Source organism: Ambystoma mexicanum, chromosome 1p (genome assembly GCF_040938575.1).
Source record: "Ambystoma mexicanum isolate Mex_15411 chromosome 1p, UKY_AmexF1_1, whole genome shotgun sequence".
Taxonomy (NCBI): domain Eukaryota; kingdom Metazoa; phylum Chordata; class Amphibia; order Caudata; family Ambystomatidae; genus Ambystoma; species Ambystoma mexicanum.
In genome coordinates, this window is record NC_090921.1 from 179,042,757 (window position 1) to 179,067,151 (window position 24,395).

A 24,395-nucleotide genomic window follows, 5' to 3' on the forward strand; every position below is an offset into this window, starting at 1 on the left:
ATTCTATACAGCCATTCAGGAACAGAGCATTAGTGCTTGATCAACTATATACATTACTTGCAGGATACAAGTTGAATATAAACAAACATATAACGCACCTTCCCTCTTTTATAACCCATTGCATTATCAACCACTGTACAATGTCATAAATTCCATCGGAAATGATGCACTCGCCATCACCTTGTCCTCTTCCTCACCTTTCCTTTGTTGGAGATTCTTCCATCCTCCAAATTCACTGCATCGTCAGGTACCCTCCTTACCACCAGGTAATCATTATATTTCCTACGCCCTTTATGTACAAACCATGGTTTCTTTATTTACACTTCATCTCCTTCTGCAATCTGATTTTCCTTTGCTTTCTTCAGCCTATCAAATCTCAGTTTCATCCTCAATGCTTTGCTTCTCGCATCCTCTTTTGAGCTTCTGCCCACCCCCCTCCACAAAGCATGCCCACTCCAGCCAAGGGGTGCTCACAGATGTACAAGGTTTCCTTTGCCTCAACACTTCAAAAGAAACTAACCCAAATGATCTGCACACAACCTCTTCAATACAGATCCTTCCCAACTCCTCCCTTGTTTTTATAGACTGCTTAATTCCTTGCATCAGGGTCTGGTTAAAGCGCTCCACGGCACCACTGGTCTCTAGCTGATAGAGTGCCGTCGTAAGATGCTTTGCTCCTATACCCACCAGGAACGTCTCTATGATCCTAGATGTGAGCTGTACCCTGTTGTCCGTGATGTTTCTTAGGAAATTCTTCCCTCTGAAATATCTTATCAAGAAACCTCACCACTGCCTCTGAATCGGCTTTAGCCACTATCCCAACTTCCATCTAGAATAGAAATCAACCAACACTATAACATCTTTTTTCATGCACCCACTCTCTTAGAATGGGCCCTAAAATGTTCAGTACCAGAAATTCCCAAAGCATTTCCAGGAATTCAAGTGAGCTTGGAGGCTGCACATAACTTCTGAATTACTTGTCAACATCACCACCACATCTATTGATAAGCTCTTCTGAGTGTCCGAACCCAGCCACCAATGATCTGTCCTCAACCTCCCTTTTGGTCTTGGTCATCCCCAGATGGCATTCATGCTCCAATTATACAAGCCTCTTTCGCCCTCCCGCTGGTGGCACCAGGCATCCCGCCTTAAATATAAATTCTTCTTCCATGCTAAGCTCATCCTCAACCCGATGAGACACCAGATTTGTTTTCACTAGACCACCCTGACCAATTAGTCAACACCCAGTGCTTGTCCTTCATTAGTTCTTCACATTCCGCTTCTTTCCAGTCCTGCTCACTAATAACATTCTCACATGCTCCTTCCTTCACCTTGTCCCCCAGCCCGGTTACCAACAGGGTCCCACATTGCACCTCCCTATCTCCCCCTATCTTCAACCTCTATTCATCTTCATGATCCCTAAGACCTCTTCCATCCCTCATCCCGACGTCGCCTCATGTCTCTCAGAAATCGCCCACCGGATGACCGCTTACCACCTCCGTCTCAACCCCGGAAAACCGAAATCATGATCTGCGGGAAGATTGCACTCTTCCCCCCCAACCCACCCCTTAGCCGTCCTCTTGCCGCACCCAAAGCAGTAAAGAACCTGCGATGCACCATGGACGCTGTAGTGACACTTTCACACCACATCAGCTTTGTCTCTAAATCTTGCTATCTACTTGGCTATCGTCCTCTCCCGCCTATACTGTGCCAGGTCCCTTTACCTGGGCGCCCCTACATATCAACTCAGAAAGCTCCAATGGGTACAAAACACTGCAGCCAGGATACTCCTGGCCCTTGGCCCCAGAGAGCACATCACACCCACCCTGCATGTCCTCCACTGGCTCCGTGTTCGGAAACGGGCCACTTTCAAAGCCATGTGCATTACCCACCGTGCACTCCACAAGAGAGGCCCAGAATAAACTCATCTGTTAACAACCCAATAAAAAGCTGCAATCAGGCACTGCACTACTCCTTGTGATCCCTCGCTCCAAATTGACAGGAATAGGGGGATCCTCCTCCGTCCAAGCCCCCTCTATCTGGAACACAATTCCTCTTCGCATCCGTCGCATAGAGGATCACCTTGCCTTCTGGAGGGCCCTCAAAACTTGGCTCCCCAAACATCTCCCCGACCCCCACACCCCCCAGCATCCTGACAAACACTTTTGGCTTTTTCACCACCTGACGGGTAGGCCGGGGCAGCAATGAACCTGCTATGAAATGTACTGAGCGATGGAGAGGGAATAAACTCCAGCACACCAGAGCACAGAATCCACGCCACATCTACGAAACCAAGAAACCAGCCAGGACATGTGTGTGTGTGTGTGTGTGTATATCACACTCCATGCTTATGGAAGATGGCCGAAGGTACAGCCACCCACCCGCACGCATCTGCTATCATGCACTCCAGCTATCCCTCATGACAGCAATTCAGTCTAGCTGGGCACACAATGAGTCTCCTACATTTGTATACCCTCCAGACTACCTCACAGCACACATCCACATACCAGCTCGACATGGGCATCCAACCGGGACTTGGCCACCCCTACCCACCTTCGTATTGGCTAAAATACACACATGCGTTTTAAACTCCTCTGATGAATTTCCCTTACCTTGGACTTCGGGTTCCTCCTACCCCCATACACCTACAGCGCTTTGAAGCCATACCAATAGGAAAAGGAGCTATGCCAATGACAAATTGCATTCCATTCCATTACTTGAAAAACGGATCCTCATCCCTCCAGCGCGGGTCCATCCCCATTTCTTCTCACTGGCATGGAGAGAAAATCTGCCAAAACATTCTCCTTTCCTGGAACATGTTCCACAATAAACTGGTGACCCTGCATGGAGGTGACCACCTAACTATCTTTCGAGACGTTCCATCCAGTCCCTTGGAAATGAACACCCTTACCCGATTCTTGCTGTCTGTGAACACTGTAAGTGCTCTACCCCATACAACCGGCTTTAATTTTTTCCACACACAATTCTTCACTTTCTATCACCGAGTATGTGTTTCAGCTCCCTTCAACACTATTGACGCAAACGCTACAATCCTCTCTACGCCACACTGCCTTTGTAGTAGCACCGCACCTAATCCAGTATTACTTGCATCTTGCAGGACACGTTTCACAGCTTGTATCAAAATGACTCCATACTGGAGCACTCCCTGTCGTATTCCTCACTTCATCAAACTCCACCTGACAGACATCCGACCATAGAAATGGAACACTCTTCTTGCACAACATACTTATGTTAGTTCACTGATCTGCAAATTGTCTAATAAACATTGCGTAGTATTCTACCATGCCAAAAAATAACATGATCGCTTCTCTATCTTTTGGTGGCTCTAAATTCACGATAGCAGAAACAAACTCCTCCTTCAGTTCAAGCACCTTCTCACTAAGCCGATGTCCTAAGCTCCTACCCTAAACTAGCACTTCTCTTTGGGAAGAGTAAACCCAACACTGCTGAGAACATGTAACACTTTATCTAACCTAAGATTGCGTTCTTCAACACTGTTCCCTGTAATAAGTTTGTCGTCATGATAATACTCCTTGAATCTCCTTGAATATACTGTGGATCACTCTCTGAAAGAACGGAGCTGCTGACACAAGCCCAAATGGCATCCTTGAGAATCTGAATGTACCCTCATGTGTAACAAATGTGGTATAGTCCTTGGAATCTGGGTGGAGAACAAATTGATGATTCGCAGGCGCTAAATCCAGGATGCTAAATACTTTTAGCCCGGCAGCCATGATAACCAACTTGCCTATATTAGGCAGTGAAAACGTATCTACCACTACACACCTGCTTATACCCCTAAGATCTACTGTGAGGAATCCTGCAGAGTCCTCAAAGAAACCCTACCTAATGTTTCCTCCCAGGTGGCCAGGGGAAGGCAGCTGCTACCTGATCCTAACCCTGATGGTGGTATTAGCCAGGAGATCACCTGGGTGGAGAAGGACCCCAATGGAGTGGGAGCACTCCATTGGGTGAGACGTGTTCTTTGTCTCCCTTGAAGGAAGAGCTGTCGGTGATGCCAGAATATGTTATGGCTTGTTGTCAGAGTGAGATTTATTGTTCTAAAGGTATTCACCCGGAGAGAGGTGAGGCTTGTCTTAATCATTTATAAGACACAAAGCTCCTGCTCCACCTTTATCATGGTAAGGATTCCTGCAGTGAACAAGAGGAAATTGAATGTGAACGTCGAGAACATGCCTATCTCGGGTGTGTAGAACTAGCATTCCTTTGACTTTAAAACAATCAGTGACTCCTTTTTAGAGGTCCTCCTGCAAACATGATTAATGATGCAAGTGAAATTAATTCATTTAAAAGTGATATGAAGAGAAAATAAGCTAATTGTAACATTGTGGACTTCAAGTCCCACAATACCCAAAGTACTGAGATGAGGAAGAGGGTTCTGGAGGCATTGGAGTGCAAGGTGTGGTCTAATGATTGCAATGACCCACACATGAGCGGGATTAAGGAGTATGAAGAGCCCCCTCTGGTTCAGGTCAGAAGTTGTTGTCGTGGTTGCAGTAGTAATAGTAGCAGAAAGAGCAGAGGGTAGAGTATTGTTTGTGACTCTGTACCACAGCCGCGATTAAGGGGCAGCAGAGACGTCAGAACCCCTGCGTACTGGAAAGTAGATGCTGGTTTCTTGAGGGTCTCTGACCTCAAGCACTGTGTCTGCAGAGATTGTGCTGTCGGAAGCGTTGCTACTGAAGGCTTTCCCCTTGAAAATCTCATGTGCCGAGGCTGCTTGGGGAAAGAATTCCAAATTAAATCCTTCTGCCAAGTGAAGTGTGCTCTAGTGGCAGGCGGGCCCCGGAGCCCTTCTGGAGCAAGGACCGTTCTTACCCTGACCAGCGCGGGAGTCGGAAGCAGAGAAAACAGAAGGCACGATGTCAGTGGAGCGAGTGGACGCGTATGCTGCACCCGGTGGGTTCACTAGTTGAATGTGACCACGGAACGCACCGTGATCGCCCGCTAGCCTGTACTTCTAATTTTGAATATCAAACTGACTTTAAGAGGCAGACGTGGAGGGTTGGGCCTAACTTTGCATACCAAAACAAAGCTCATCAGCTAAGGTGGCAGAATAAGAACATTGCGGGCAATTGTAATTCTGAAGATTATAAAAACCTCCATTGCCAAAGCCAAAAGAAGGCAATAGGAAAATACCTTAAGAGCAACCACCATTGCCCCAACCTGAATAGTGTACATTTTATTGTCGCCACGAGGAAGAGGCGATAATTAAGAAAGACCCAAATAAGCATTGCCCAGACCCAAGAAGAGAGAGGGTGATAATCCATTATCAGTATCTAATTGATGCAAAAGTGGCGAAGCAAGTGTGACAGAAGAGCTGCCCTCCCTATAATCAGTATTCAGGAGGGGAAGAGTAGAACCGGCAAGGGTGAAACCAGTAACATCAATGTGTTTTATTGTCACCCAGCAGAAGGAGCCCAGACGGAAGTTGTTGTTAATTTTTGTTGAATATAAAAAACTTTGTTGTAGCAGAAGTGCTGCCCTCCTGATAGCCAGTACTCGGGAGGAGAGAAGCATAGTCTGTAATACAAGTGGCATAAACAGCATCAATGTAGTTTTATATGTTTATAGAAGTGTTTATCTCTAAAGTTTGGTGTAATTCTATTGATTTTTTACAAAGTTGTTGGTTAGTCTCTAAGTCCAAAAACTAACTATACCACAGAAGTACTTCTAGAAGAAGTTTCATTAGTGCTTGCAGGAAAGACACCAGAGCAAGGGACGTTGTAGTTGTAGTTGCAGGTGAGTGGACCAGGTGAAAGTCATTGAAGTACTGTGGTGTGGTTACAATTCTTGAAGATGTGGCAAGACCACAAAAACACATTGTGAAAGGTTGTGGCATTATCCTGACAAATCAATATTGCTGATGCAAGTATTTTGTGAACGGGTACAGAATTATCCCGACACAAGTATTCTTGTTGATAGTGATGAACTGTGTGAAAGTATTTTGTTTCTGAAGAAGACATTGTGTTCATTTTGGTGTCGGAGGAAAAAACTGTTTTGTTATTTCTGTTGCAACTATTGGGAAGCCCCATTGAGAGACTTGTTGGAGAAAGAAGAACATTGTTTTCCGTTTTCCAGATCTGTGTTTATAACATGGAACGTTCCTATTTTAAATTGTGTATACAAAATTCCTGCTTTGAATCTGGGGAAGGGAACATTACCCAGGTGACACGGAGAAACAGTTATTATATGTTCGATATAACTGTGGTTTTATACTCTGAATTGCCATACGTTTCCTTCATATGTTTATTGTATGTATAAGTGTGAGGGACAGATTCCTTTTGTTAGTGTTTCCTGTAGTTATTTTGAGAGGCAGGGAAATTCTCTTTAGGGTAGGGATAGTGAGGTGTTTATCAAACCCTTTTTATAAGTTAATAAAATGGCATCTTATGAAAAAGCTTCACAGATTTGTCCGCCTCACATTTCTGACCCCTCACACTATACACAACCTCAGCTGACCATTGGCCTTCCTCACACCACTGGTGACACCCATTCAGATGCCTCCAAAAACTCCTTCATGGTCCAGTCTTTTAATTTCTGCAGTCACTTCCTCTCTTAATGCTATTGGAACACTCCTTACAATTGCATCCACTGGCGCAGCCCCTTCCTTCATCTTTATCCTGTGGTGAAAATCCTTAAGACAACCAACACTTTTCCATTCACAAACCGTTCTTCCGGTTTGTTGTCTGAGACATCTATAGTCGCCACATATCCTGGATCTCCCTCTGTTCATAACATCCTAACAAACTCCTTCCTTTCTTGGGTACAAATACCTGAGCCTTGGTCTTCTTCCACTTGCACTCCAACCCAGCCCCAAACAATCCTACAGTCTCAAGCCATACTCCTCACCATGCACTGGCTCTTACCTTGATATTTCACTGATACTGTTGACATGAACCAAACCTAATGTAAGACAGCTTTTCATATTTCATGCGGCCTGCAGCCATTGATATAGATACAAAGGGGGGTTATGTCACGCGGAACTCTGCAATTGTTATTATAACATAATAACTAAATGAATTCTAACGGTTGGTGCGGAGGCATACTAGGTCTAAAAAGGACAAATATATATTGCAGTTTTACATTTTTATTTGCATAGAAAACATAAAAAACCTTATTCAATTTACAATATGGTTAAAAATACATAATGAAAACCAATTCCTAAAATATAACTGTGCAGATCTAATATACAATTTATATCAATATGGAATGGTCGAGGAACAGAACTCTCAACTGCGTGATCCAGAGGTCACGGGGAATGAGGCCATAACGCTCCAAAATGTCTGTATCCCGCAGGTTCAAAAAGATCAATCAGATCTAGGCTACACTAGATCCATTAAAGTGCATCATATATACAAATGTTTAAGACAAGATCAAAATAAAGTGCTTTAACCCTTTAAGTGCCATGGGTATTTCCCTCCTGTGCCAGGGCCTTTTTTGGTGATTTCGGTATGTGGCCATTCAATGTCTTGTAACTTTTTTGTTACATGAGGTATCTCGGCCAAATTTGGCTCCTTTTTTCCCACATGTTGGCGGTCGTAACACCACCCAGGAATCCTAGGTTGCTTTAGGGGGGTGAGAGAAAATAAGCAAAAAGGGGGGAAATTTTGTTTTTCTTTTTCAAAAAAATGCCAATACAATGATTTATAAAGAAGCCTGTGGTTTTTTCCTTGTTAGAGCTAGGAACGAATGGTTTGCTGTGCTAAATTCCCCAATTTCCTGGCTTTCAAGAACAGGTTGAGTGGAAACGTTTTTTTTTTTAATGTGGTTATCAACTGTTTTGTGAGAGGTAGGCGATTTTTGCCAATTGGACATGCATGGACGGACTGGGAGAAAAGGGTAGGAAAGCCGAATTGGAGGACAGAAATGCATATATTTCTGAAAAGTAGACAAAATTCCAAGTTTAGGAAGGGGTGATTTGCGTAGGCCAGGCAAACACTAGGTAGGGGAAAATGCCATAGATTGGGGGGGGAAAAGCGGGGAAAATTACCAAAAAAAAAAAGGTATGTGTTGGACATGGTTGGCTTGGGACGGCAATGGCTTCTATGAATTTTGAGAAAAGCAATGCTCCGATACATTCCACCGACTCTTGCAGTTAGGAAAGCACACATTTTTTGTAGTGTTTTACAAAACAAGCAATACCACAAGCCACACACTGAGCCATGGTACACAGGAGTTTTACACTCACTGCCTGAACAGACGCACTTAGCATGTGTAAATCGGGAAAACCAATGTGGTGAGGAACGGCAAGTACACTATTTTTGAAAGTGCACAGGCAGACCTTTTCAAGGGTAGGTGACTTGTGCAGGTTACAAAAGTGTATGGTGCCTAAAGCAGCGACTAAATGTAGGTCACATTTGGGAAATGAAAGGGTTGTGTGACAAAGGGCACCAGCAAATGGGTCAAAACGTTATGAAAACCACACAAACACAACAAATGTTATACCCTCCCGCGTTCCCACAGGTGTGCCGATGAAAACGGTACCTCACATGTGTGGGTGCACCTACCTGGGCGCCAAGGGGAAAGCCTAAAACACAAGTAACCCCAAGCCTGTTTACACACCTGAATTTCACACTTTCTCCAGACAAGCGCAACATACAGTTATGGGCCTCGGGTGTCCAAGCCACCAAGGAAAACTGGGAACCCCATGCATTTTCGAAAAGAGGACACCCGTGGGAATCCACACAGGTATGAGTTGCGCAAATCGGCCCAGAATATATTACCCAGACACCCCTGCAAAGTCCAAAATGTGGGGGGGGGGACACATTTTCCGCACATTTCACTCGGCGCACCCATCGGAACACACTGCCAACAACACATGGCCTACCATCCCGCGTTCCCACAGGTGTTCCGATGAAAACGGTACCTCACATGTGTGGGTGCACCTACTTGGGCGCCAAGCGGAAAGCCTAAAACACAAGTAACCCCAAGCCTGTTTACACACCTGAATTTCACACTTTCTCCAGACAAGCACAACATACAGATATGGGCCTCGGGTGTCCAAGTCACCAAGGAAAAGAGGGAACCCCATGCATTTCCAAAAAGAGGACACCCGTGGGAATCCAGAGGTCTGCCTTGATCAAATTGCTCCAGTTTTTATTAGCCACAATCCCCGACAAAGTGTGATATTTGGTGGGGAAAAAACACAATGTTCACTTTGTCTGGGGTTCTGGGTAATACATTCTGGGCCGCTTTGCGCAAGTCAGACCTCTGTGCATTCCCACGATGTCCTCTTTTGGGAAATGCATGGGGTTCCCCGTTTTCCTTGCTGGCTTCGACACCTTAGGCCCAAATCTGCAGGTTGCCCACATGAACAAATTGTGCTGTGGCGAAAGGCTTGGCGTTACCAGAGTTACCCTTTTCCTTTTGCGCCCCCGGTAGGTGCCCCCACACATGTGGGGTACCTTTTACGTCGGGACACCTGTAGGAACACGAGAAGGTATGACATCTGTTGTTGGCGACGTGTTTCGGTGAGTGGACACAGGGAAATGTCTCTGAAATTGGCTGGAAATGTAGACAATTCTCAGACATTTCGCTCTGGCAACCCACCGAAACACACCGCCAACAACACATGGCCTACCTTCCTGCGTCCCCACACGTGTCCTGATGAAAACGGTACCTCACATGTGTGGGTGCACCTACCGGGGGCGCAAAAGGAAACTGGTAACCCACTGGTAACACCAAGCCTTTCGCCACTGTCCATTTTGTTCATGTGGGCAACCTACAGATTTGGGCCTAGGGTGTTGAAGCCAGCAAGGAAAACAGGGGCCCATGCATTTCCCAAAAGAGGACACCCGTGTGAATCCACACATGGCCAAGTTGGAGGGGCGGCCCATCTCATGTAGCCCTCCCCAGGGGCAGATGGGGGGGGGGGGAGGGATATCCTGCACTCCTCCCTGGGCTCAGGTGTCCGTTCCTAGGAGCAGATATCTGGTCTCAGGGAGGGCTGCATGACATGGCACCCACTCCATTGCGGCTGGGGGGGGGGGTGTTAACGCCCCATCCCATTAGAAAATTCCCAGACCCTTTGGGGTGCCCCACAGCCCCCCTAAAAAGCGTTCCACCATTTTCACTTTTTTCCTTTGGTAACCCAACTCCCTTTGGTGCAGAGAGGCACATTGATGTTATTTGTATTATTATTATTATTATTATTATTATTATTATTATTATTATTATTATTATTATTAATAATTATTAAAAACATGAAATGACCAACAATACAGCAGTTTTGCATACCGCTGAAATAAGACATTAGTGAGAGGAGTCAGCTAGACCTGCATGTCAGTTAACTTAGTTTACCTAAGAGAAATGCACTCAGCCCATAGCAACAGAGGACAACCCATTTAAAATGTGATTTCTGTAAAATGGTGCATGTCGCTACAAACAGGCTTTGTTTGGCACACTGATGTCACCCAGAGGCCAGCCATGCACCGTCACACTTATTTGACATTTACTGCAAACAAAGTAAATGCTAAATAAAAGTTTCAAACATCTCTTGTAAATGCTACTCGCCCTTCATAAAATCTACTTGACTGTGCAAAAAGACTTTGCAAGCCATAGATGAGTGTCTGTAAAATGTAAAAGGTTTGCTTCATGAATGGACACAAATAAATAGATATGATAAAGGCTCTGCAAACAGTTTGGCCAGCTGTCTGCTGTAGGTGGTAATATATAATACAATCATGAAGCAAAGCGAGCTCTAGAGGCTAACTACAGTGTTTGATATTGCAGTAGATCTGTAGATGTACGGACTGGATCGAATGATTGCATAAACATTTAGTTCCCTTTGCATATTCCTTATGTAGGAGGAAAGAAAGACTAAGCACAGTGGATTGCATAGCAGGCAGAGAACTGGCCGAACTAGGTTGACTATTGTAGTTTGTGGTCCTCTCACTTTCACGGCTCCTGGTACAGGGGCGTTGCTAGGGGGGGGCTAAGGGGGCTATAGCTCCTGATCTTTTGGTTGTAGCCCCGGATAGAATCTCAGGAGCTACAGCCAAAAGACTAGCTAGCCCCCAGTCCCAACAGTTCTGACATCAGCTTAGCCCCGGGTCTTTTCCAGACCTAGCAACTCCCCTGTCCTGGTATAAAGCAACAGGGTGATAATATAGAATGTCAAGGAGTAGGGTTCGGTCTTGAGCACCAGTTGCAAGATGTATGCAACCTGCAGGTTACAAAATTAGGTTTGCCATCAATAGCTTTCCATCATGCGATCATGTAGATTTCAAATGTTCACTAGGAAACATGATGCATCTTGCCAAACAAAATGAAATATAGTTGGCACTATGAAATTTCGATACAGTAACCTAAACTTTACTGTAAAGCATGGAGATGCAGTGTTTTACGGTATCAATACTGTAATTGTGTATTATAACAACTTACATTTTAGGAATGGAAATGCAGGACTGTCTTTTTAAAGGATATAAAGTTGACACATACTGGTCTTTGCCAGACAGGATATAGAAAGCTTAATAAAAGTATCATCCTGATTACTTCTGGTTTGCAATTATTTGAAAAAGAAATTCTTGCCTATCACTCCTACACATGCCTTTGGCACTTAAATAGAGGAGATGATTACTGCTGCACTTTCCCTCCATGAGCACTTGAAGTGAACGAAGAAAGGAGGGCAAAGAGAGCACCGGGGGCAAGAAAGGAATGCAGGTTGAGCTGTCCTTTCATTGAAGAGGGCTACTTAAATAGCTACCTTTGCTACACAAGTGTTCATTTGATTATTAGTATAGGCCCCTTTTAGTTTGACAAGACTCTAGTAGGACTGTTATTATTTGATGATCGAAGCTTACTCCCATCTTTAGATTTAGGATTAGACAGGCGTTTTTCCAACCCATTTTTAAAGTTCAATAAACGCCCTTGAACTGTGATCACTTGTATCGGTCGTCACTGTTTGGTAACATGCCTTCTTTACTATACCTTATAGTCTATTATAGTATAATCCGACCCAGTGTCGATCAGGATGGTTACCTCTATCCCATTCACCACGACTACAATCTGTGGCGTCTCTCCCTTCTTGTACCTTGGCCCTACTTGGCTCAATGACTAAGTAACACCTTCACCGTCAAACCTATTGTTATCGCTGACAACTTTATCCTCTTCCATGTTAATTTCTTTAACCCCCTTGCGTGAAACGTTTTCATAGCACCATGCGAAATGTCCCTTTCTGCCAACTTAAGACATTCGGCCTTAAGACCTGGGCAGGTACCAGAGTTCGTAAAGTGGAATGTTTCTGATGTGGTAGTACATCCTCTTAATTTTGGAACCAACCCCACCTTTATAAACATTGGCACCCTTGGAATCTGTCCCTTCAGTGTTCATGTGTGCCTTATTTCTTATTTTGTTGCATGGGTATTCTCTGCAAAATATTTGCACCACTTTTCTTTTCATCACCGACCACCACAGACACCATCTCCAACCACAGCCGTTTCTTCCTTCTTTTCTAGCACCCACACACAAGCCATCATATGTTAAATTTTCTTGACAATGTCTAATACTTCATCTAGGCTAGGATCACCCTTTGTCCAGATCTTATTTTATTCTTTCACTTTCAGCAGGAATTGATCCCCTAATCTCTCATAAGTTGAACCAAAGTTACACCTGTTGGCTATATCCCTCAGTCCCGTGATGTTGTCTTCTATTCACTTTCCTCTTCTTTGTTCACTTATATCAAAGTAGTACCTTTCAAAATGCCCGTCCATGTTATGCAAAATTACCTCATCTACATTGGGCAAGTGTTCGGCAACTCCTAATTCTGGTAAGCTTTTAAGGATCATCCTTACCTCAAAGCCCAGACAGTGCATTAAGAGCGCCCTGCACTGCTCTATACTATATGAAGATCGACGGATTGCCAGGACATAGTCCTGAAAGTCTTTGTTCCATGGATACGACTTCAGCCTGGTTTCCCCCTGATTGGGCAAAGATTGTGGGGGCAGGCTTCCCATTGTACTGGGGCAAAGACTGTGGGGGCAGGCTTCCCATTGTACTGCTACAGGTGTAAAATCCCCTGCCTCACCTTTTTTCCCTTTTAAGGATGTTTTTAGAGAGGCTCCTTGCAGCCGTTGTTCCTCCCTGTGGAACCACCAAAATCTCTGTGCTCATGATGCACCGTGTTCATCAGTCAAAATCCATACACGATCCCCCCGGTGCACGGATCTCTGTCTGCTCAGTGATCTGCTTGCCGGGCCCGGCTGACCATGACAGGACACTATAAGGTCCCTGCTCTCTCGTTAAGCAGTGCTCTGCCGGTGGCAGCACAGAGTGCAAAGTCACAGCTCCGGATCCAATAAACACGCTGCACTGACCTGTTCGCTCCCTTTGTCATTGTTGGAATAGATTTCTAAACTCTGTCCTTGTGGACAGGTTTAGGAGGCCACCCTTGTTGGATAACGGGGATTTCTTCTGTGAGCTGAAGTCGCACCAATCAAGGTAACATGGAGAGAATGGTCAAGGCTTAGTCTCAGGAGTGGTTAGTGTGGTGTGAGGTCCACAATGAGTCCACACAGTGAAACACCAATAATTAGACTTAGTCAGTTATAAAAAATATACTGTTTATTGTAGGCCCAAGGCAGCACATGAAAAAATGCTGCAAGTAAAGTATTGCACAACACTATCTAGTATAGAGCATATATACAGTCACATTAGTTGGTACCCAAAAATCAATTACTTCACCACTAACTGTAAAGGAAGAAGGTAAGTAATTTAGTTGGCACCCAAACTCTGGGCAGGACAAAGACTGATCTGTGTGGGATATTTCTTCTCTGTGAAAGATAGTGAGCTAAAGACTCTGGGTAAGTCTCTCGTAACCAGGACTAATGTCTGGCAGAGGGACTCCCAGGACCCCCCTTGTTAATTTGCATATTCAAGTAACTTTGGGTCTCACCCTAAGTTACTAGGGGAATCCAGACGTGGACCCCTTGCTCACTATTCTTAGAGAGGCACAGATCCACCCTACTGATGAGGTCCAACCAGACCGAAACACGTGTCTGGGGTTTCTGTTGGTACTCTTGTTCAGAGGAGAATTGCCTAGCATTTCAGTGCTGGACTGCCCCAGGGCAGGACAAAGACTGATATGTGTGGGATATTTCTTCTCTGTGAAAGATAGTGAGCAAAAGACTCTTGGTAAGTCTCTCGTAACCAGGACTAATGTCTGGCAGAGGGACTCCCAGGACCCCCCTTGTTAATTTGCATATTCAAGTAACTTTGGGTCTCACCCTAAGTTACTAGGGGAATCCAGACGTGGACCCCTTGCTCACTATTCTTAGAGAGGCACAGATCCACCCTACTGATGAGGTCCAACCAGACCGAAACACGTGTCTGGGGTTTCTGTTGGTACTCTTGTTCAGAGGAGAATTGCCTAGCATTTCAGTGCTGGACTGCCCAAGGGCAGGACAAAGACTGATATGTGTGGGATATTTCTTCTCTGTGAAAGATAGTGAGCTAAAGACTCTGGGTAAGTCTCCCGTAACCAGGACTAATGTCTGGCAGAGGGACTCCCAGGACCCCCCTTGTTAATTTGCATACCCAAACTCTTCAGAAATTACAATCCATACTTGAAAAGTCCATCCCTAAAATGAGTGGAGACTTGTGGCCAATGTTCAACGAGCGCGTAAGAGCACAGAGGAATGCCGAAAGTTTGCAAAGTTCCAGTACTTTTTGGGATACTGGAAAACGTTAGGAGTAGTGTTCTGAAGATGTGAGGGTGGATTCAAGTCAGGTCAGTATCTATTATTGCTAACACAACTTTTCCCAGATTTCAGGTGGCTTTTAGATAACAAGTATTACCCAAGCCAAAGTTTTACAAAACTTAGCTCCAAAGTTAGAAGCTCTGTAGATTAAATAAACCCACCAGTAAGTATCCTCACTACTCCTCACTCTTACTTTGGTTTTGATGCAGACTTGACAGGTCCAGAGTTTGTCACCAGGGGTACATTTTCCCACCTTCCTTTTGGTTCCCAGATTCCACAGGTGCAGAGACCAGTCCGTCTGGTCACAGGAGCTGCTGCACTCTGTTCTGGAGGACAAATGCACAAGGCAGCACATATCGGGGCACTGGAATTAAAGCAGGGAATGACTGGTGCGACTGTGACCGGGCGACTTTGTTAAGAAAGCACTGCTAGTAAGAAAGCGCTGTAATCCTCACTCTGATACTTTTGTGACCTAATGTAGGTCTCATCATTGACATTAATGTAATTACACTTTGTAATCTGTAATTTACAATGATGTCACCCCTGAACCTGACATCTGTTGGGACCTTTCTATGTAATCTCTGTACCCTGTTAAGTCAAGTAATCAATGTAACCGAATTCTTAGGAAAAAGTACCTAGAAGCCTATGGGTTATGCGAGCTATACAAATGTTAAATATAGAATCTGCACTCCACCCCACGTTTCCCCGCTTACTACACAGGGGCTCACCGGCTTCCCACGAGGTTTCAGGCACAGCGCCAGGATCGAACAACCGCCACATCCGTCATCTGTGTTGTGGGGACCACGTGACAGTGCGACACTCGAAGGTCCTTTCCTCTAGGGCGTCGCACTACACCTGAGCTCCACCGCCTTTACAGAGACTATTTTAGCCGTGGCAAATCAGACGGATGTGTTCTTGCAACAGTTCAAGTTACTTGGGAACTATGGACCCTGGATCCAGAACATAGCGTTTGTTGCTTGTGTTTTCTTCATTTAGTTACGTAGGTATTTAGAAAGGACCTTTCAAGACTTGGATGCCTTTTTGACATTATGGATATACAATGGTAATGGACAGGATCTTGTTTTTCTTGTACTCTTCATGGCCTGTACCATCCTCTGCCAGGTATTGTTCCACTTATATTGCTGGGACATGGCCTCTTGGACAGCAGTAGGATTCGGTTGCCAAGTATCGCCAGGAGGAAGTCATTCCTCTGTGTGGTTAAACCCTACCGGTGGGTGGCGTTTTGACTGGTGGGCAGTGTTTTATTCATGCTTCTGAGAGGCCACCATGCTTGCTGAAAAAGGTAACAGACACAAGAATTCAGCTGTCGCAGTTTCCCCCAAGGAGCCTTGGCGAAAGAGTGTTTTGTTGGATAAGCTGATGATCCCCGAAGGCTTGGGTCAAAAGACGCAACAATGGCGCTCCTATGCTTGTAGCCCAAACTGGAGCTGCACTGCCCCTTCAATGGCGCAGTGACACTTCCAAGCAGGCTCACTTGCAGGGTTACCAGGAGACGTCGGGAATGGTTGGTCCCACCACTCCAAAGGGTTGAAGCTCCTATGAAGGCCTTCCGAGATCAGTCGCCAAACAGGGCCTCTTAGACAGCAGTAGGATTCGGTTGCCAAGCCTCGTCAAGTACATCTCCAGATCGACCTTCATCTGCTCGTCTTCTCAGGATACTTGGCACCTTCGTGAGATCTGCTGGAACGGTTGCAGGGCTCCCCTTATCCAAAGTTAGGTGAGTGCACTGACTCAGCCCTCCAGTGGCAAGATCTGCACCAGACATGCACGCCAGCAGTGATCCAATCAGGGACCACTGCGGGTCTCAGGTTTGCATGCACACCAGACTTTCTAGAGCCAGGTTGTGGATTTGGATCAGACAGTCCCAATCCACTTCCTGGTTCCTCCACACATGTCCTGCACTAGCCTGTGACACCTTTGGTTCCCGGGCACGTGTATCACCATACAATGATTTTCCTGACCAAGGGGGCAGGAAGAAGGCAAAACCACAAGATGGCCATGGTACAAACGAAAACCTTGTGGCACGTCCGTTGTAGGACATTATCCACCGTGGGCAGCCAAACGTGGCAAATGTGGGAAGGCTCACCCGAAATATAGTTAAAAGTAACTGCTGTCACCAGTTTGTCATTTAGCACATTTTAGGTAACCGAAAAAAATCCCTTCAGTGGAGTCTAGGGTCACATAACAGAAACCTATTGCATGGCATTGTAAGATGCATTGTGCAATGATAAAAAGTTAGCCAGACAGGCAACAAAGTAACAAAACTAAGGGAAACCTAGTTTCCTTGTTTTGACATTCTGAAGGACTAGTCATTTTCCCCATAACATGGGAGCGAAAAGGCCAAGGCAGTGAAGGTGAAGGCTTGACTGCACTGTAAAAAGTCAGGACCGTGTGTAAATCAAAAAGATTAGGGGTCCATAGAAATGGAGGAAAAGTTGCTTCAAGGGAATTATTTTCCTAACACTCGCCCCTCCCAGACAATGAATGGGGGACTAATCCACTCCTGGATGAGTCACATGGTCAGGTCGGTTAATCCCTCAGGACAACCCATCAGCATTGCAATGTTGAACACCTGCCTATGTTGAATGGTGGAGCCAAAATCTTGAAGGCTAATGGACCACCTGAGCAGTTTAGGATTCTCTCCCGTCCTGTTCATCAGCCACTTTAAGAGCCTATGGTCAGTCTGCACAATGAAGTGGGTCCCAGCGAGGTAGGACCTCAGTTCTCTGCCTTTCTGATCTGGGATTGGAGCAGTTCTGTCTGCACAATAAAAGGTCTGATAGTCAGTTTCCATGAGAACAGGGCCGGGCACAAGGAGTCCTTTAAGCCTTGGAAGGCATGTTCACACTCCTAACTCCAAGTTACCTTCTTTGGCTTCTTAGGAGTTAAGAGCAGTCACAAGGGTAGCTATGGTCCCATAGTCTGCCATGAGATTTCGGTGATACCCAGTGAGGCCCAGAACGGCCCCTCACCTGGGTCTGAGTAGTGGGGGTGACGCACCTTAGTGGGAAGAGGTTGAATCTACCCCCTCTCCCCCTGCCCTCTACTTCATGTCCAAGGTAGACCCCTGAACCGTGACTAATTTGACACTGGTTTGCATTTATGGTCAGGTGGGCCTTCTGAAGATCCTGCAGCACGTTTCCCGGGTGTTCCACAAGTGCCTCCCAAGTGGGGCTGTAGACTGCAGCATCATCAGGATATGCTATGCAGAAATCATCCAACCCATTCAGAACATCATTTACTAGCCTTTGCAATGTGGCAGCGGCATCTTCAATCGAAATATCATTACCCTGAACTGGTAAAACCCTTCTGGAGTTGAAAAGCTGGTCTTCTCCTTCACACTTTCTGATAGGGATATTTGTCAATAGGTGGTGAGGTACTTTGAAGCACCCATCTTGTCCACCAACTGATCAGTTCTTGGTAGAGGGTGGACATATGTCTAGGTGACCGCATTCTGAGCTCTATAGTCTATGCAGAATCCCAAATCAGATGTACCTGCTTTTGGCACCAGAACCACTGGATTGGACCAAGGACTGCTAGAGGGCTCAATCGCCCCTAGATCCAATATCTTGTTGACCTCAGACTTGATGTGGGAATCTGACTTTATCTGACATTCTATAACTCCTACATTTGGTAGACATACTTTCTCCAGTGGCAATGTCCTGTTTGCACCAAGGTGTCAAACCTGAAATAAGTGAGAACAAGGATAGTGGTTCAGATTCCTCTTCCTCCCTGTCTGAAGCCAGGAACAGAGCAGCCGTTTCAACCCTAGGGAATGCCTTCAGTCTATTTATATAGAACACTTTTGGGCCCTGACCAGGCCTTCCAAGGTCCAATATTTTACATTACCCTCTTGCTCCACAACTGTGTAAGGGCCTGACTGTTTGTCCTGTAAAGCTATAGGCATTATAGGATTCATAATCGGGACTTGCTGGCCTGGAGTAAAATGGATAAGTGAAGCCTTCTGGTCATGTCTGTATTTTACTAATGCTTGACCAGCCTTCAACTTAACATTGACCTGAGCCATTGGGAGGGTGTTGGGGAGAATGTTCATTTCTGTGCAAAAATCCTCCCTCCTTAGAGACCCCCAGCTCTTTTGCTGGACTTAGGACTTTTTAATTTCTACCCTAAAATAAGTGAGACTTTTTTTTCTCACTCCCACATGTGTTTTGACCTGATTTGGACTGTGTTTTTACTGTTTTTGGAGTCTGACAAACTCCATAGGTATCTACTTTTTGTATGGTGATACACATCGCCTTCAGTGCAGTGTCAGATAATCCCTTTTAGGTTTCTTCTAAGGTTTTAAAACCTTTTCTTGGGTGAACTACAGTTCCCAAGAAATAGTAAAGTGAAATTGACTTTATTGACCTTTTCTCTGTCGGTCCAGCACACCCCATCTTATGTTTAGTGCTGGGGGGATTACCTAGTAGCCCCTTATCCTAAATTCCCATGTAAAGATGTTTGTTACCCTTAATACTTGAAAAGGCTGGTGGCAGTGGTTTAATTCCAGTACAGCACCCATCGTTGACCATTTTTGTCAAAATGGCCCCGGTCTTCTTTTTTCGCCATTTTCTGTTTGTGAGGTCTTTTTGGGTTTTACTCTGTGCGTCAAGGCAAATTTGAGCCCTTTGTTTGTCTTGCCTTTGGCGGTCTTCAGCCCTGAAGCCTGCCTCTGGCTCCAGTGTGTCTGGAAGGGCAGGATGTAAGGGAGGTTCCCGAAACTCCCCCATCCTTTGTCTCTAGGAATGCCTGAATGCATCCAGTCCTGATTGGTGGCTGGCTGGCTGTCCTTTCAGGACAGCAACCCTGCTGTGTGATTTGACATCTTGGGTTGTGCGTGAATGGGAGAAACCTTCTTAAAAGACGAGGCTTTGGGGATTAGAGGCAGAGTAGACCACTGGAGAAATACCCGACAAACCGTGAACAAAGCTTGCTGCATCCTCCTGGACTGTTGAATTGCCGGTGAAGCACTGCTGCTGTTTTTTATTTTTTTTCTCAATTCGACAGAGAAGATCCGGAAGGGACTCCTTCTTCCCCTGGGTTAGTGGGTCCAACTAACCCTGAGACGACTCCACTGGACCATCTACCCTGACTGGCTGTACTTCTTTGCTGCTGCAAGAACCGAGTGCCGGGGGTCGAGAAATCTGTGATCTAGTGCAACGTCGGAAATCTGGCCAGAAGCTCCAGGAGTCTCCTAAGGACGCCTCAGAAGCAGGACGGCTAGAGCCCGAGTCCCCTCACCAGAGTGAAGGAAGCCCAACCAAGATCTGCAACGGTGCTGTTTATCAAGAGCTGAAACTGCGAAGTGATGCTGAACCGAAAAGAGCCCGTAGCTGCCGCCGCATGAGCCCTCCTGACGTCCTCCCTCTTGTCCCCACGACTGAGACTCGGGAACATCCGGGTCTGCACTGATTAACAGGACAGAATACAGCTGGACCACTCTTATTCAAACCAGAGATAATGTTTAGAATGTGGGTACTTACCTCACTGTCTTTTGGCTGTGCTGTTCTCCGTTGGGAATTAAACTGGTTAATCTTTTAGAGTTTATTTCAGCTCTCCATCCACAGGCTTCACAGCCTGTGCCCCTACAAGGGAATTTATTTAACAAACCCTCTAACTTTGTGAAAGACTTTGATTGTAAGACGTGCTTCAGCTCCATAAACTGTTTCAAATTGACTTGGCTGTTCTGGCTCCCTGCCGACTCTTCTTGCTCATTGACTTTGATATTGCTGCCCTTCATAAGGGGTAATTTGTTTTAGACTGTTATTGCCGGGAAAGGCTTGTCTAGATTTTATTGGAAGATGTAAGATTCCACATATACTGACACCCTCTTAAACCTTTTTCCTTCCTTAAACTTTTCCTTTCTGCAACCTCAGAATCTGCAAAGTATAACAAGTGGGATTATATAAATGCTTTACTGTCCCTGTGATTGAAGTCATCTCAGGGTGTAGCAAGTGTGTATGAAGCATATTCAAAGATTATCCACTAACTTGTTTTGATTCTAAACAGTATTTCTTTTTAAAGTATATTTGCATTGTTAGACGAATTGCCTTTTTAAAGAACGCTTACTTAAAACTTGATGTTAAATAAATGACTAGTTATAAACGAAACCTTGAGCGCAAGTGTTACTTGGTTAGTTGTATTTAGGACTTTCATTGCTACAACTCCCGTTTACCCCTCTTGAGATAGGCCTGCCTGCCTGCTCAGTCACACTACCAATGTGTGTAGTACAGACCTATACCAAAAGGTGGGTTACCTAATACCAAGCAGATAAGTGTTGTGTAGCCTCCACAGTGTGACTACATCAATTCTTACCTAACAGAGGGCCATCCTCTTTCTTATCCCAAGCACACATTCCTCTACATTGGTAGTCACAGGGGGAGTTAGGAGTTCCCATCCCTCCTTGACTATAGCCAGGGGTCCCCTGATAGGGTGACCAAAATGAAGTTCAAATAGGCTGAATCTAACCCCTTCCTGAGGCACCTCTGTGTAGACAAAGGGTAAGCATGGCATTACGAGATCACACTTTCTCTTTTAGGGTTCTTCAATAGCCCCAATCATGCTTTTGATAGTCCTGTCTAACCTTTCAGCTAAGCCATTTGTCTGGGGGCGGTAATCTGATAACCTATGGGAGACTCCACACTCCTTCTTCATGGCTTGCATGTACTTTGACATACAGTTGCTGCCTCTATCTGACGCAGCTTCTTTGGGGACGCCAACCATAGTAAAAATGCCAAGTAATGCCCTAGCAACTGACCTGGCAGTCATTGTCTTCAGTGGGATGACCGCAAGGCATGATCTACTACTGAGATGCACCTGCTGTCTGAGGATGTTGAGGGTCAACAGTCAATCCATACCCTCTCAAGAGGTACCCAATACAGGGATGGATACCCCTGGAGTCTGAATCTTTGTACCACTTTTACCAGAAGTCTGGCAAGTGGTACAACTCCTGCAGTGGCTTTCTACCTGAACACCCATTTTAGGCCAGTAGAAATGCATGTATATCCTCTCCTTAGTTTTCTTAGCTCCAAGATGACTTGCAAGGGGAACCTCATGTGCTAATTTTAGGCAGAAGGGTCTTATTTGAAGGCGAACCACCAACCTCATGTGGTCTCCTTCAATGGACTTTGTGGGCTAGCTGTGCAGGAGCCCACCTTCCCAGTAGATTCTATGTTTCCGAGAAGGTTCACCCTTAAGTTGGAAACAGGCCTGTATCCTAAGGCCTTCTATAGATGGGCACTCGCGTTGGCCCTTACTGAACCCTTCCCTATATGGACCTCCTTCTGCAGGTAAACCTTGCAGTTCAGGGTGGTCAAGGGTGTTGAGCACTTCAGGCAGACCCTCTACCTCGCCAGATTGAGGGGATTGGCCAACGGACTCCACCTCGGTGATAGGTGAGTTTGGGGGAATATTTTCTTTCCCTCTGTTTTGGTTTTTTGTCTCCTTTTACCTTGGGTTTCCCCTTTGGCTTAGGCTTAACCTTGGACTTGGCCAGGCCAGCCTTGGTCTGAGACCTTGTGCAGGGTGATTCTACTGTGTCACCCACAATACGCATAATCCTCAGCAACTCTAGGTTCATAGGATACCACGGAAATTAAAACTACTTCCACACAACTCCTTCCTGACCATGGAAGCTGAATGGGGGAGTGGGGGGAAAGTTAAGAAAAACGGTAAGAGGATTAGGAAATATCATTGGATAGGGGGAAGTGGGTTTGAGGGGAAAAACATGTATTCCTATTTTGCACTGCACGTGTACCCATAGTGTTTTTACCTTGCGTACAATGGCAACTGGAAGCATAGACATGTCTCCCAGTTCAAACGAACACCTGTCAGTTATTCCACACTTTCCCTTCCTTAATCAAGGGCACCTGAAACCCTGGAGCATACACTGTTTCTTAATTAAGGACTCCCGAGCATCTAATGAACATGATGGCACGTGAGGTAATTGCACAAACAAGTAGCAACATAAGCAGCCTATAAGCACACTTGGCATTAGCATGTAGTAGCCTTTTGCACTTCATAACACGTAGTAGCAGGACAAACAAACAGGGATTCCCAAGCACATCGAAGCGTTAATGGCTGCAGGTTCATAGCACAAACTGAGCGTTTTTCCAGAATGCCCTCTATTCCTGTTGACTTCATAAAACACAGGAAACATACCAACAAGTATACACTGTTCATGAACCTATCTGATGACTGGGGAGCCTTCCCAGGATCTCCCCAGACTCTGTAGTGCAAGTGAGATACACTGCACTGTACTCCGCGACCGGCTTATTGAAAGATCTCTTGTGCACTTCAACGTTTGGCAGATTGAACCGCCAGCAGGACAGGCAGCTGCTTCCACTCGTCTCTGTTCCTGGTGTGCTGCCATGACCCTGCTCCAGATCCCTGACCTGTCCCTGCATCGATAGAAATCACCAGTAAGCAGCGCGGGCCGGGTAGGAGCTTAAAAGGCGACCCATGACGTTGTGCTGATCACGTGCACCGTACAAAGCAAGCTCCACAGAATCATTGGAATTGTTGTCCAAAAGCGGTGCAGGGTCCCAACACACTACATCTCCAGGGCTTATTAGCCCGTGTGTTCCGGCAGCATAATCCAACGTGAGACACCCCAGATCCCCACTTCCTCACATTTTCAGATCCTATCCCCAAGAATAGGGAATCTGAAGAGAAGGATGCCCCTGTGAGTTTCTTCCTCATCATGAGAAAGAGCCAGATTCAAAGAGTGGACCCCCCACGGTTTTACCCTTACATCTGGGGTCTCCCTTCACATGACCACATGCTCCAAAAGCCACACAAGATCCACTGGGTGGCTTAGAGTAACTACTGCTGTGCTTGGGATGGTTAGTCCCTCTACCCTTTTCATCACTCTTTGGCTTACCCTTATTAAACATTGTGTGGGTCTTTTGGAAGGAGGTTTTTATCAGATGACCCACTTTTTTTTTTCTCTTTCTGCTTCTTCCCCTCCTCATGCATACTAGAGGCATGTTTGTCCTTATGCAACTCTCTGTGTTGCCCATAAATCTGAAGCAATGGCGAACGTCTTGGCTCTATCTCCTAAGAGCCCACCAGATGCTGCTTCAGCTCAGGGGAACAGGAAGCAAAACTATGTTCGAGCATGTCCACACCAATCATGCCCTTAAAGTTGGTCACCTTAGCCTTCAAACCAACCACTCTGATTCTTCAAAGAATCAGTTCCATAGGATACATAAGTGTTACTTTCTTTTTTCTTGTACTCTCTAAATACTTTCAAATATTGGGCGGGAGTCTTCCCAAACTTTAAGATGAGAGCTTGCTTTAACTTGCAAATTCTTTCCTGTCACCTTTAGACATATCCATAATCGCACTGCAGCCAGAATGGGATTGCTTGCTGAGCAACCATGCAATATTATCAGCTTCCCCCGCTAATGGCACCTCAGAAGCATGTTCAAATGTTGTTAACCAATCAATAATGTCACCTTTCTCATACATACTGAGCAGGTCCTTAGGAAACCTTGGCTGTGAAGAGCACCCACTACTACACCCAGATACTCTAGAGGAGGCTTGTCGTGCCTGCCCCCTAGCAAGCTCCAGCTGATGATCCATATCCTACTGCCTCCAAATCAGATTTAAGTTTAGCCATACATATTGAAC

General features: G+C 45.6%; 1 protein-coding gene across 1 annotated transcript in view; it reads left to right on the top strand.

The window, feature by feature from the left end:
- Positions 1-24,395, top strand: part of WRAP53 (WD repeat containing antisense to TP53) — a 322,488-nt gene that overhangs the window by 15,707 nt on the left and 282,386 nt on the right. The window lies entirely within an intron of this gene.